This window comes from Coffea eugenioides, unplaced genomic scaffold (assembly GCF_003713205.1).
Source record: "Coffea eugenioides isolate CCC68of unplaced genomic scaffold, Ceug_1.0 ScVebR1_707;HRSCAF=1429, whole genome shotgun sequence".
Lineage (NCBI taxonomy): Eukaryota > Viridiplantae > Streptophyta > Magnoliopsida > Gentianales > Rubiaceae > Coffea > Coffea eugenioides.
Genome location: NW_020864570.1, coordinates 76,549 through 81,344, shown reverse-complemented (window position 1 = coordinate 81,344; position 4,796 = coordinate 76,549). Strand labels below are relative to the sequence as shown.

The 4,796-nt window shown below is 36.5% G+C and overlaps 1 pseudogene; it reads right to left on the bottom strand.

Moving 5' to 3' along the window:
* Nucleotides 1–2,508: 2,508 nt before the first annotated feature.
* LOC113758781 lies at nucleotides 2,509–4,594 on the bottom strand (annotated as a pseudogene).
* Between the last annotated feature and the right edge of the window lie 202 nt (nucleotides 4,595–4,796).

Here is a 4,796-nt window from a genome sequence, read left to right as displayed (position 1 = left end):
AATACAATCCCAATATGAACCATTACGCAAAAAGGAAATCCAAATTCAAGCCACACATGAGATAATCCATGAATAAACACTACAAGCCACTCCTTCGTCTGGAGCCCTGTGGAGGGGAATAAAATATTTTTGGGGTGAGCTAGAAGCTCAGCGAGTAACCAGTAAAATCAGTAATCAAATCGGTTTAACCATAGTTCATTTCAATGATGTTCAATTCAAATCAAATGATAAGTCCAGAAACAATTTCAACGTTTACAAAACATTAAATATGGAGTATCAATAATTCAAGAAACATGTACAATGGAAAGCGATAGTAACATTCGTGAAAAGGATACATTCGTTCTCCTGTCATTTCATTGCATTTTTGGTTTCATTCGTGCATTCATTCACCCCGTCCCTGGCTTTTGGCCAGGCTTCACCAACCTACAAGGTAATACTCGAGTATACCGAAACGTTCACCCAAGTTCCTAGTCGCCCGACCGAGTCCGCTTCTGGCTCGAGACGACCGGTAACAAGGGGCAATGGCCAGTTCAGCCCAAAAGGCTTACATTCATGCGCAAGTAGCATTTAATCATTAATCATTGAAAATTTCATATTTATTTAGGTCGAGTGCGATAAAGTACACACTCGCCTAGAAAACTCGTTTTAACAATCATTGAAAAAAAATCAATAATAACAAGACACTGATATGCAAGCACGCATGATATGTAAGAAAACAGTTCCAACATTAAATTTGGAAACAGTTCAAAAGTAAATAATGCAAGAAACGGTTCATAAATAATTTTAGAAATAGTTTGAGGTCACTCACCTCCATGGCTCAGAAACCATCCATCATATATCATTGCCTTGCTCAAATCCGAGTCTTAGATCACAAACTCAATGCAAACAAATCCCTTCAAAGTTCGGACAGCACTTCCCCTAAATTTCTTTACTTTTCCAGCCATCAAGGCTTCATTATTTCCTCAGCCAGTCCCAAAGGTACACACACAACAACAAGTTCATCCAATAACCATTCAACAAGCTCCAAGTAGTACAAGTACAAGTCAAGCTAGGGAAAAGTCCGGAAATGAAAGTTAAACGCAAAACCAGAAAACAGTTTTGACGTCCTTTTTGCGGTAATGGCATCAAAGGTACTACGAGTATCGGATGGAGGTCCAAGACCCACCGTTTCGAAGCTAAGAACCAGGGCTACAAAAATGTAGAAGGTCGCTCAGTCCAAATCCCAGAACAACTAAGTCAAATATGCCAAATAACAAACCAGAACCGTAATTGCAGGTTTACAAATTACACTATGCTGTAATCAGTACAACTCAGTCTAAACAGGTCCAAATGCAGAAATTCCAAAGGAATATGGTAGCTAGGACATCAAGCTACATTTGATCAGAAGACCTCAACACCCAAATCCAAAACAATTCCAGGCAAAACAACCCATTTCAGACACAGTTCTAACATCCTAATGAACCCAGAACAGCAATAGTAATTTCGGCTTATCTCATTCTACACTACTCAAATTGACCTGAAATTTTGTAGCCACCTTTAAAATGTCATTCCCTACAACTTTAATGTTTTGAGCTAAGGCCAATTCGGCCTCTATCTAGGACCAAAAATTTCGGACAGAATGAAGAACCAAAAACCCTAATTTTCCAGATTTCTTCCAAAACAGAATTTACTTGCAATCTTCCACTTTTTCCACCTTCCAGAATCATTAAACATCATTTCCAATCATCATACATAACCACACAACCATGTTCATATTAAAACAGAAAAATCCCCAAAAATTATAAAAGTTTATCAATTCAACCACAACTCAAAATATAATCCATCAAACCATCTCTTTAGCCATCACAAGTCACTAATTCACCATTATTGGAAACAAACAATGAATCTTTACACATCATACCTTGATACCTCACAAAAGATAGTAGCTTAGTGGTTCCTTCTCTAAAATAACTCCACCAAAACCTTGGAATCTCCTTAGTAACCAACTTTTATGGAGTGATTTGCAATTCCATCGGTTAAAACTCAAGATTGAAGTAAGAAATTGGAGTGAAAGATGAAGGTTTTTCTCTCTCTCTTGCTCTCCAAGTTTCAGCCATGAGAAGGAAGAAATGGCTTGATTTTTGGTCAAATTGTGATTTTAGTAAAGTTAAGGTAAGATGGTCAAAAGTCCAATAGTGAATAGGATTGGTGACACTTGTCACCTTTTGATTTAAAACTTATCTTTTTGTCTCTCCAATACAAATATCTTAACACCTTGTAAAATAATATCACTTAATACAAAAATCCAACAAGTTGTCAAAAATATATTGCATTTACCGCACTTGCGGGTCCCACGTTCAAAATACGCTTTTAATTTCTCAAAAACTAACCGATACTAGAAAAATCATTTTAAAACTATCTTTGCTCATAAACTTTATCTGGGGAATTTTTCTAATCAAGAAAATGTAGAAAAGGCGGGCGTTTAAACAATAAACCCTAGAAAATTAGAAACTTTCCGGGTTCTCAAACTCATTTTTTTCGGGGCGTCACAGTACTGCTAATCTTCTTCCAAACCTCCAAAATGTACGAGATATTTGCTTCACCCTTCACCTGATATGTAGGTTAATAATCACAAATAGATGAGCACACTCATTAACAGGAATAAAAAAGTTCCATAAATTTACATAAGCAACATAGCTCCTTTAATAAGCCTAAAACTTTCATAATGGAACACCGGAAAAAATGTCATCAACTATGAACTATTACATATTGGAAACAGTAGTGGACTAAACTCCTATAAATAAATACATACAGAAGTATATAAATATGACAGATTATCCACACATGAATATGTAGTTACCATAAAAGTGATGAATTATGTTCTTTACTTTTTCTTTTACAAAGAGTTGTTATCAGATCACTTATAACATATATAAATTGACGTTTTACAAATTTTTGGAGCAAAAAATTTTTTTTCTTTAATTATCAGTAGGGGCATATCTATTAATTTCAAGGTTAAACAATTGTTTATTGAATTTCTATATGCAAAATTGAAGGTTTCCTTTGGTCAACAGGGACAGGTGCCCCCACAGGCCGTAATCTAGATCTGCCCCTGGATGCTGGACTGTTTAACAGAAGCTCAGGTGATGCATAAGTATGAAATAAGGTTCTAAAGACGCTCACAGTACATCAACATGCAATAGGTTATGAGGAACTTAGCTTCAGCAGCAAAAAACTTATGTACCAATGTAGTGTATCAGTACATTTCAACCGAAGACAGAAGAACTTGACAAAGAAACAGCAAAGCAAAGGGCAAAGGAAAGAACACTGAAATTATAGGATTTGCACTTACTAGCACTTTTGCACTTCCAAAATCACAAATCTTCACTTGGTGACTAAGAGGATCAACCTGAAAAGACAAACAATGACTGTCAAGGAAAGGAAAAAAGAAAAAGAAACAAGCATACTGAAGTCGAACATGAAGACAATATATACCAAAACGTTTTGGGGCTTCAAGTCTCTATGGCATACTCCAGCAACATTATGCAAATACGCTAGACCTCTGAAAATCTGAAAAACAACTACAAATTTAGCTTCACTCAAGCACTATAGAACACTGCAAATATACTAGCACGGAAGCAACCCACATACTTGGTAGGTGTACAGTTTAACATAAATCAGTGGCATCGTCTGGTTGATGTTACTATAATGCTTTAGAACCCGATACATTGCCTCAGGGACATAATCCATTACTAAATTGAGAAAAAGCTCATCTTTACTAGTAGTTGCAAAAAAAGCAATGCTTTAGAGACACCACATTTGGGTGATCCATTGTGCGCATTAACTGCAATTCACGATTCTTGTATCGCCTGTCCTGTAAAACCTTCTTTATAGCCACAATTTCTCCAGTTTCCAGACATTTTGCCTACATGAGCATGCATAACCCCAGAAATTAAAGCAAAAAGATTAGCAAATGAAAGATTAGTATAATTTTGTAATCCACATACCTAGAAAACAATTCCAAAAGATCCAGTCCCCACAACCCTCTCTGCCATGTAACTAACAGTCTGCAAAATGAATCAAGCAGTGGAAACAAGTTTTCAATAATCTCTTGAGCAAAATTGATCAGATCATGTCAAAGTCTTATGTAGTTATCCAACAAGTAATATGATTATTCAACAATTCCAAAAAATGCAAGGCAGAGTCAGCAAAGCTAATATTGGATGTACAGAAAATGCAACCTTAGTGCTACTGAATGAAAATAGGCAACATCAACAAATGCAATTCAACCAGTTAATAAGCAAACACGAACCACAATTCTACCTGCTTGGGTTCAAAATGATATACTAAAAACTGTTTTTTTTTTAAGAAAAAAACAACAGAAAGATGAGGCTCAGATTTCTTTTATGAATCGTACAGAGACATTGACCGTGCCATGGCCACAAAATCTGTAGCTGCTCATACATGAGACGAGACCAACTGCTGAGTTTGCCCAGCCAAGTTACGGGTCGGTTCGTCTCCAATGCCCGATTTGATTTGCTCAGAAATAATGCCCAACAAGTATCATCACCGCCTCTTTTCCATAAACGCCGAATCCTTTCACCACCACCTTCATCTCATATTACACCGTCGCCGAAAAGAAAGAAAAGAAAAAAAAACAAAACTCGCAACGAGGGCTTCTTCCCTGTTATTGTTAAACACACACACACACACATATGTTGATATGCATACGTGTGTTTGTGTACATATATATATACATATATTTCCCTGGCTCTGTTCGAAGGGCTGTTGGTTTTTTAGTAAACAATGGCGAAATC